General features: G+C 45.8%; 1 protein-coding gene across 2 annotated transcripts in view; it reads left to right on the top strand.

Annotated features, from left to right (window-relative positions):
• Positions 1 to 315: 315 nt before the first annotated feature.
• WASHC1 (WASH complex subunit 1) overlaps positions 316 to 10,363 on the top strand; it is a 40,576-nt gene continuing 30,528 nt past the window's right edge. Inside the window, exon 1 of one of the 2 annotated variants that reach the window (XM_042889386.1) lies at positions 316 to 406. The gene's annotated coding sequence lies outside the window, so the exon portion shown is untranslated. Of the gene's footprint in view, positions 407 to 9,381; positions 9,465 to 10,363 lie in introns of those variants that run through there. The other variant, XM_042889387.1, reaches the window with a different exon arrangement.

Here is a 10,363-nt window from a genome sequence, read left to right as displayed (position 1 = left end):
CAGCCTCCCTCACCCCACACCCAGCAGCAGTACAGAGCTCTTCTGGGACTTGGGTCAGGCTGGCAAGCTACCCAACACAGAATGCCAGCAGAGGCACAGAAGTGCCAGAGAGGGCACAGGCAGGACAAGGAACGTGACATCTGGCTCTGCGGTAGCAGAGATTGAACACAGCTAGGACTGCAGGACGCCTCAACACGATGAAAGCCCTTCCTGCCAGGCGCCTCGCGCCTCTCTCCCCACCCTCCCCGTGCGCATGCGTATCCCCACCCCTCTCCCCTCGCGTCAGCCGAGCGCTCCAGACACAGAGGGGCTTCCTAAGTTGGGCGGAAGTGATGTGAAGTAGGGGCGGAAGTGAGGCTCGGCGCTGCTTCCTGTTTGTTGCTGGGGTGTGGCCGGCTGGCGGCAGGTGAGGGGCGCTCGGCTGGGCCGTGGGGTCGGGTCCGTGTTTGAGTTGCTTCCCACACGCGGGTTGAGTGTGTCCGAAGTGCCGGATCTGGCGCACTGCCGCGCGGCTCTGCCCTTTTAACGGCCGGGCTCGCAGAGCTGGCGCGGGGCACCTGGGAGGGCTGAGCTGAGGCTCGGGGCTGTGCGTAGAGGTGAGTGGGTAACGTCGTTCCCCTCTGTTGTGTTCGGGGAGGTGCTCCGTCACCCCACAAGAGAGATCTGGTCCAGAAATGAGAGCCCCGATTTAGCTAAATGCATGCTTGTTACGTGCAGGGATCACACTTTTTCTGGGACTTAGGTTGCACTCAACTGCAAAGAGTTAGAGCTTGTAAAAGTTTCCTGCATCTGCCTCTCTGCTGTGGGGACAGGGAGCTGGGTGCTGTGGCCAGAAGGCTGGCATGAAAAAGAGGAAAAAGTGTCTGAGACTGGGCTGAAAGGCTGCAGGGTGTGGGTTAAGTCATTTTTATTCAAAAAGTGGGTAATACACTGTAGCACAGTTGTGGGGTTTCTGCCTTATTCTGAGTACCAGATGGAAGCAATCCAGGAGACACCTGGAGCCTGTTGAAGATGACTTCGTGGTCCGAGTATTGGACATACTAGCTAGAGGTGAAGTGTTACTGGACCCTGTGCTCACCGATGCAGAGGAGCTCATCTAAGAGGTTAAGACTGAAGGCAGTCTGGGATGCAGCAACTGTGCTGTGGTTGATTTTGTGATGTTGAGGATCACGGGCCTGACAAAGAGTGGAGTCAGGATCCTGAAATTCAGGACAGCAAGCCTCAGGCTGTTTAGAGAATTATTGGGTGGGATCCTCTGGTAAACTCTAGGAACAAAGGAACAGAATAGAGCTAGCAGTGTGCTAAGATACATTTCTGAGTGCTCAGGAGCTCTCTGTTCTTCAGCAGAAGAAATCAAATGAATTAGGCGGGAAACTGTCATGGCTGAGAAAGGATGTGCTCATCAAGGGGAAGGAGAAGAAGGAAAAATATAAGCAGTGGAAGCAGAGATGAGTGGATTGGGTGTAATATAAGGATGCTGTCTAGATGTGTGGAGATGGGATCAGGAAAGCCAAGGTGCAGATGAAATTAAACTTAGGGATGTGAAAAATAACAAGAAAGGATTCTTTAGATATGTTGTTCATAAGAGACAGGCAAAGGAGAGTGTACTCCTCCTGATAAATAGGTTCCATGGAGAAGGCTGAAGTTCTTAATGAGTTCTTTGCCTCTGTCTTCACTGCCAGGCTTTCCTACATTTCTCATGTCCCTGAACCTTTAGGCAGGAGTTGGAAAAGCAGAATTCTTCCCACTGGAAGGGTAGAGCACATCTGAGACCATCTCATGAAACTAAATGTGTACAAATCTATAGGGCCAGGTGACATGCATCTCAGGATTCTGAAGGAACTGGTTGCTGTAGTTGCCAAATGACTCTCCATCGTATTTGAAAAGTCATGGCTGTCGGGTGAGGTCCCCTGTGACTGAAAAAAGGGAAACATCTCTCCCGTTTTAAGATAGGGAAGAAGGGATCAATAGGCTTGATGAGTGTCATTCTGTGTTTGGGAAGATTATAGAGCAGATCATCTAGGAAGGTAGGTTAAGGCATATGCAAGATGAGGAGGTGATCCATGGCAGCTGGCATGGCTTTACCAAAGGCAGATCGTGTCTGACCAATCTGGTGGCCTTCTATGATGGAATGATGACTATGGTAGATAGAGGAAGGGCAACTGATGTCATCTGCCTGGACTTGTGCAAGGCCTTTGATGTGGTCCCACACAATCTTTATCTCTTAGTTAACAGTTCTGTGTTCAGGTGGAGGCCAGTCACAAGAGGGCAGTGATTGGCCAGTCACAAGAGGGCAGTCTTAGGACTGGTGTTTATTAACACCTTTATCAGTGACATAGACGATGGGATCCTGTACACTCTCAGCACGTTTGTAGATGACACCAAGCTGAGTGGTACAGCTGACACAATAGAAGGAAGAGATGCCATCCAAAGGTATTTGGACAGGCTTGAAAAGTGGGCCCCCGAGAACATAGTGAGTTTCTACAAGTCTGCGTGCAAGGTGTTGCAGTTGGGTCAGGGCAATCCCAGATATGTCTGCAGACTGAGAGAAGATCTGAAAGATTAAGAGCAGCTTGTGGAGAAGGACTTGAGGGTTCTGGTGAATGAAAAGCTGGGCGTGAACCAGCAGTGTGCACTTGCAGCCTGGAAGGCCAACAGTATCCAGAGCTGCATCAATAGAGAGGGGGCCAGTAGGGCAAGGGAGGTGATTGTCAAGGAGGAATGATTTTAAACTAAAAGATGGAAAATTAAGATTAGATGTCAGTGGGAAATTTTCACTTAGAGAGTGATGAGGCGCTGGAACAGGTTGCCTAGAGAAGCTTTGGTTGCCCCCATTGCTGGAGGCATTCAGGGCCGGGCTAGATGGGACACTGGGCAGCCAGAGCTTCTGGGTGGCAGCCCTGCCATGGCAGGGAGGTTGGAGCTCAATGGTCTTTAAGATCCCTTTCAACCTAAGCCATTCTATGATTACTGTGCACCATCAAGTAGTTCAAAGTATCTTGCGGGTGATAGATGTAATCTCTAGTCATCCATCAGAGCGTCAGCACAGTACACTATCTAGAGGACTGCCAAATCATTCTAAATACGTGTTGCCTTTAAGTTGCACAAGGGCAGCATTCCCCACTCACGACCTTGTAGCTGTGGTGGTGTAGTTATTGGTTAAATAAAACCACGTTGTTACTGCTTGCAAGTGAACCCAAACATTGTTGTGATAAATGCATTTACTATATTAATTTGTTCAAAATAAAGGAATTAGGCAACAATAAAAAGATCACAGGGTCTTAGATGTAGCAGTGCATATGAAGAAAGGCTGCTGATGGTTGTGGTGAACATTGTGAATCCACATCTAGCACCGATGAGCACTTTCTGGTATTTATTTTAGTACAGAGCAGAAGCTGTGTTATGCCTCAATTTCTGTGGTTTGGTTTCAATGCTGAGTGGTTGTAGAGCACGTAGGTTTTCCCAGAGGCTTTCCCCCATCCCCAAGGGAGAGTAGGCTGGTTCTTGACTTCTGCAGCCTAGCTTCTGGCAAAGCATATGGGATGGTACCAGCTGTGGTGGTGGCATTTTGTGTAATGAAGTCAAATGTCAGCTGGCTGAAGATGACCTATTTGTCTCATTTAGGTTGTGCAGTGGGCATTGCTGGCAATGTTCTATAGACCATACTGACCTCTCCTAGGTTACAAGCTGAAAGTATCACTATTTCTTGCCTGTCCATTGAAATTGAGAGACTTCCTTGAGCAGAGAAAGGAAGTGGAGCAGGTAATGCTGCTCCTGCCAGGAGCAAAGGCTGGAAGCAAACTGACTTTGGCATGTCTTTGTAGAGACTTTGTGCATTTCGGTTGTCCTGGGAATCAGAGATGCTCCGGTCAACTCTCGCCAGATTTCTTCTAGGAAGGTTGGCTAGAGGCTGACAAGCTCTCGTGATACTTAATTAAGTCTGTCTCTTCTGAGTAGCAAGCTGGGATGTAAGGGCTGCCCAGAATGCCTTTTTGTTACTGAAATGCTCTGGTTAGGGAGGAACAGCCACGCCTCCAGAGCCCTCAGGCAGAAAAATGCCTGCAGCACTCCCAGAGCAACACAGGCTGTTCTTGTCGTCCGTCCTTCTTCCATCATTTTGGATATTCAAACTGAGTTTTTAATCTTCATTCTTTCAGATGAAAAGCGGTGTTCTTTTCTCTCGATTCTGGAGTTCATTGGCAGGATAACGGAGCAGATAATTGCTGGGGATTGCTGTGCAGTCAGGCTTCTAGGTTTGGTAGTACCAGGTAGCTGTAGTCACCACATGATCGGCCTAAGTCGTGAAAGAGCATGGTAGGAATTGAGGGTTGGGGAAAATTAGTACTGAGATAAGCCTGAAAGCAATGGGATTTTTTTGTTTTTTAAGACTAAAGATACTTTGCAGAGGAAGAGGAGGATTATGTCTGAAATTACGATATTTCCTATAACTGTGCTTGAAGGGAATCATTTGTATCACTCACAGATCAATTTCCGCAACTACTCAGCTCTGCTTGGACCCCTTCACAAGATAACCCTTGCCAGAAAATAGTCCATCCAGCAGATTATTTAGTGGGTTATTGATTCTTCAGATGTCTCTCATTTGAGCCAGCTTTTTGTCAACTCGTCACCCAGGACACTTTGGGAAAGTGTATGGCTATTGGATTATGCACCTGTTGCAGTGGTCTGATAGTAAAGGAAGGCAGCCTCTCTTTTTTCTGAACCAAACTTTCAGCTGGAACCTCTGCAGCAGTCCTGGGCTGGCCTGCTGGTGGAAACGCTCCAGCATTTAAGAGAACTTACTGCAAGGAAATGGACCTCAAAGGGACATTAGGCACAGCCTGTAGCTGTTGTGTTGTTTAGGCATACAAAAAACAAAGTGCCTCCTTTTAGGAAACTGAGTGAATGATGTGTAGGGATGCTTGGGCTGGGACTAGCTTGATTTAAATGCCTGTACTGTAGTTGGATCTAAGCTAGTTACTTAGTATTCTTTTGTTAAGGGAGAGAAGATGGGTGAGGCAGGTATTTAGAACACGGTGCTTTTGGTCAATTTTAGATGGCTGCCTTAGCATAAGATCAATTATTTGTTGGAGTACCTGATTGACTCCATTAATGATGAAAGCCAAGGGTGTTGAGCAGAGTGCCTTGTCTGATTAACAATAGATATCTACGTCTGTCCATCAAAATGAGCTTCATGTATCCAGTTGAAGGAAACTGTTTTCAGCCTCAGCTTAGAGGCCAAGACTTTCTCAGCCAGATGACACAGCTCTGTCCTTGTGGCAGTGAGGGCTACTGCTTGTGCTTCTCAAAGCAAAGCTCTGTGTTAAGAGGAAAGGTTACTGTGAAGACAATAATGGCTTATAGGCTATCATAGCCTGTGGAGCTCAAAGAACTGAAGTGCAGCTCTGAATTCTTTAAGTGTCTGCTGTTCAGTTTCTGTTTACAAAATAGTCTCTTGTCTGTCTTCTGGAGAGCTAATGTCATCTGATTTTATGTGATTCAACTTTAAATGTCAAGTATTGTGCCATTTGCCTGGGAGTTGCCATATACTATTGTAAAGCTGGACTCAAAGATCTTAAATCTCGACTCTTATTCTTCATACTAAGTGGAACAGGGCAGAGTAGCATGTGGAAAAACAACCAATTTAAGTGTGCTGTAGCAGTTTTTAGGGAAGAGGGAGAGAATTTGAATTTGAAAGTGATCACCCAGTGTGCTAGTGGATTTGTTCAGGCACATGCTTATTTGAGCCAAGGGCTAATGCTGCTGGTGGGAAACCAAATCCTTCACTTTATGTGCATTATTTACCCATCAGTAGTGTCTTTACCTTAATGTCACCTTGCTCCTAGATTTCATCTGTCTTGAATAGCTGCAATAGTTACTGTTCCTTTCAAATCAGAGTATTAGAGCCAAAGTTTTTAACGGGCTCTGTGGTCTTGAGAAAGGCTACGTTATGTTCAGTGCTCATGATTCCCCCCAGAAAATTTTTTGTCAGGCCAGTGCTTTTCTTTTGGTAGCTCTGAGTACTCAGGAAGGGTCACATACAGATGAGATTGTCTTTTAATCCAGAAAGACCAGAGTAGGACAAAAACAGAAGTAGCCAATGATATTGTAGGTCTTTGACCATGTCTTATGGTGCAACATGATGATTGCATAGTGCCTGCATGTGCATGGCACCATGCAGTGCCAACCGCCAGTAGGTCCCCACCACGTGGAAATGGAGAACTGTGTGGTGGTTAGTAGTGGCTTTGTTAACCTGAGTGGCACAAAAAACTTTTCCCCCAGCTGTTGCTAGGACTGATGAGGTGAGATCACTTTGCTCCCATCATTTCCTAGCAGGATACTGGCCCACAAAGCCAGGCTGAAAGTATGAGGTGGTTGATCCTGAGTAAGTATCTCACTTTCTAACACTGGAGCACAGAACTGAACATGGCTTTTACAGCTGCAGCTGGGTGAGCTTTGTGATACAGATCTGGCCTTTATGTTTTCTGCTCCTTTGAGAGACAGTGATAGCATCCAAAGCTGCTCAGTATCCAGCCTGTCTCTGTGGCTGAGCAGCTCCAATTCACTGGTTGAGAGTAGGCAGAGTGGGAACGGCTGGAACTGAGAGCTCCTTTGGTCCAGAAGTGATACTAGGAATAAAATCTTGACCTGCACCAGGCCCTGCCACGATGGAGAAACCCTACTCTTCATAGCTTTGTCAAAATAGCTACTACAGGTCTTGAGTCAAAACAGTCATGTCTACAATGGAGTTTTGAGGATGCTACTACGAGAAATGTCGAGTAACATGAGCACCCTGGTGGAGTACAGCCTGCTACGGGGCCTAATTATGGTCTTATTAATGCTTTCTTTCATCACTGCCTTCCAGCCTTCAGATGGTGATTAGACCTATTTATAGGGGCAGACTTCCTTAATATTCAGCACAGTGCACCTCTCACCAATCAAATCAGCACCATCTGCATCTTTGATTGCTGCTTAATAACACTGTAGAACATGTTTAATTAAAAAATATAAATAGACTTTTCATCCTCTTAACAAAGTGCTTCTCTCTTCCTCCCTCCCCTCCTGACCCCCCCAAAAAAAACTTAGCATAGGGGCCGTGATGAAACCCTCACCTCATGGAAATACATACCAAGTTACAGATATTACTTTCCTCTATTAAAGGAGACAGAGCAGTGTGATAAGCTGTACCCCAGATCTGCCTCTGTTCCATCTTCTGGGTGTTAACCTTAACCCACAGTGCATTTGTGCCTTGGTCTGTTCCCAGCATGGAACCATCCTGCTGGTGATGGTGTGGTGGAGGATCCTTATTGCACATTGCAGACTTTATTGCACATTTCTCGTCTCTGTGTCCTTGCAGGTAGTCACTGATCTTTTGTTGGAGACCTACAAAGGGGAGGCAGAGGGCTAGAGAGAGTGTGTCACTTCTTGGGGCTGTTACTGCATGTGGAAATTAAAGGCTGTTACTCGGTTCTGCCTTTCCAGTGCAGAGATAGAAGCAGCAGCACAGCAATTTCTGAAACAGCTCTTGTATCTTTGAAGAACACACACTGATTTTTTTTTTTTCCAAAGTATTTAAGTGCTGTTCTTCCCCTGACCCCTTTTTATCCCTTGGAGCATGTTAAGGAAGCAAGTATTGTTGGTGGCTTGCTTTTATTCTCCTTCATTTTTGCAGCTAAGTACGTGTCTGATAAGTGCTTGTACATATAGCAGTCTCTCCCTGTGCTGAGGGAAGGCAAATTATTAATCCGTGTGTTTGTTTGTGTTCCCTTATAGAATTAAGGTTTTATAAGGTTGTGAGGTTTTTTTTTGTTTGCAGATAATCATCTCAATGATCTCCTCCATGGAGCTTTATTTTGAAGGAGTTTTCCTTCTCTTACAGACTCTATTTGCTGTGTAACAAGTTCTCCTGGGCTTAGCCTCTGTATAAGGAGTTTCTTTCTTGGTCTCAGAGGGAGCAAAGTAGGAGGAGTATTTCTCTACTTCGAGTGATCAATTGTATGCTTTCTTCAGTGGCTTCAGAGAGCTGCAATTCTATCTGTAGCCATTGGAGTATTTATTAGACTTGGCTGTGGTGGTTGAATAGTCTGACTGGTTGCAGATACCTGGAAAACCTGGAATGCTCAGCTTGTATGTATCCTGGTGCAAGTTTTTTGGAAAGATAAGACAGTCTGTGAGAGCCTTATGTTGCCTTTCCCGCTGCTGTTGTTTCCATCAGCTTTTGCTAGAGCGAGTGTTGGAGCTGAGAAGGGACTGGCTTTGTGCATAGAAGATAGTCAGCAGCTCTGACAGCCTTTATCCCAGCTTACTTGAGGTTAAAGGCACAGCTTCAGGCAGCAGTGCAAATGTGAACAATCACTAGCTCAAGCCAGAGCTTCCAAATCAGGATATCGCACACGTAAGCAGGAGGTGCGGTGAGGAAACAATCATTTTCTCATTCTTTGCAGCTTAATAAGGAAAATATGGTTATTATATAACACAAGAACGCATTTTTCTTGATCTTGAAAGTTGACATAGAAAAAATAATTGAATAAAAACTGGCTGGAGCTCCCAGATGCTTCAGCTCTTCTCCAGAGCCTCTTTGATCACAAAAAAAAGAGCCTCCGTGCCGCTTGCTCTGCCTTGTGTGGCCCACAGGTGGTCATACCACTAATGATGAAATCTCCTGGGTGATCTGACATCTGCTTTTCTGAATCATACTTGCCTTGGGGTTTTATATGCCCATTTCTCACTGCAGCGTCAGAGCATTTCTTGTTGGCCTGCCTTCATAATTTCAGGATGCAGTGCTTTCTGCTGACACATGCTAGCTCCTCTCTAAAAATCTGGAATGATACTGAAACCAGTTTATTGCTCCTCTGGAAGGCACTTCTAAGTGAAAGACGTGAAGAGTTTATTTGTATCTTTGGTGTGTGTTAAGTGAAGGCTTGGTGTCCGTTGGGCAGGATGGGAAAGCTGAGATATTTCTCCTCTGCAGCACTTTGGTTTTTTGTAATTATTGATTGTGATAATGGAATGTGGTTAAGGAGATTGGCTGCTCCTTTTTTGCTACACTGATGGCTGTGATCAAGGAGGAATCAGTCTTGCTGAGTGACATTTGGTCTTTGCTTCCCTTCCTGCCTTTGGTTGGCAATACTTTGAATTTTTCCCATTAAAATCTTCCTTGTACCTGGAGGCCCCTTCTGTTGGAAGAAGCAGTCCTGCTGTTATTCTAAGCACACAGTCAGGCGTTACTCAGAGCGCTTGTAAAACTGGCTTGCTTCCCCAGTTGGTTTGCTCAGAAAATGTAATAACAGCTGTAGCAAGGGATTTTGCCCTTCTGGTCATTTAGAAAGCTGTTGCTGTTTTTGCTTCTTCTTGCTTTAAACTTGTTATTTGTTACCTTGCACAGAAAGAATCGTCTCTTGTATCTGACAGCAGGTTCTTACAGAGTCTGCCACATCTCTCCAGTCTGGTGGATTTTTTTCGGAAAGGTGAGAATGGGGAGCTCATGTGAGAGGCTGTGTCAAGAGCCTGTGAAGCTGAAGTTTGCTGATTGTCAAAATAATAAGAACACAAGCAGGAACACCTCGGGCTTTTCCTACTTTGCTCCACCAGTGTGAGTTTGTTTTTTGCAAGGCACTGGAACCTGAAAGGCAATCTGTAACTTCTAGGTGCAAGGAGAGAAACAGCTTGGTAGTGGCTGGGGAAGTGCTGCTTCAGAGCATGGGCTTCTGTCCATTGGCTGCTGGATGGAGTGTGGCTTTAGAAAGGTCACCGAAAGCATTAGGATTGGTGAGAATCTGGGAAATGATATTGGGGCTGAATAATCTCATCCAGCTCCTGAGGTGAGAAGCTTGCCCTTGTTATCCTCTGGGGCAGGATTACACGGTAATGGTTTTGATAAGCAAGTTTAACATATCCCCTTCTTGCCCCCGCTTCCCGCTCTGTCTCATGGCTGGGCAATTACAGCTGTTTCTCTGGCTGCAGTAAATTGGGTCATTGAACTGATCCGAGTTTAAAATAGGCATCGTGAAACTCAGCAGTATCGATGCAACGAATGAGTTGTGACCGGTGACAGGCAGGATCATAAACTTGTTTTGCTGCTGAAGCTGAAGTATGTTGTAGCTGCACGCTCACTGTGCTCGCCTGTCGCTTTGTTCCACTCAGTCACTCTGGTCAGAGATCTGAAAGCAAAAGGATTCAAGCTTGGTTACGGTCAGCAAATGAAAAAACGCCATCTGAGAATTAGCCGCCCTCCTTTTCAGATTAACTTGTATGCTTTACAAGTCAAAATAATAATTTCCTGTCTGCTGAATAGGCACAGTCACGAAGTCTAATCAGTGTGCAAACATTGCTGCTAAAGAGGATGGATTCAGAGCCTGCTGCCAGT

The sequence above is a fragment of the Lagopus leucura genome, unplaced genomic scaffold (assembly GCF_019238085.1).
Source record: "Lagopus leucura isolate 7727_CA_CO unplaced genomic scaffold, USGS_WTPT01 Super-Scaffold_100159, whole genome shotgun sequence".
Lineage (NCBI taxonomy): Eukaryota > Metazoa > Chordata > Aves > Galliformes > Phasianidae > Lagopus > Lagopus leucura.
This window is presented reverse-complemented; position numbering and strand designations above follow the sequence as displayed.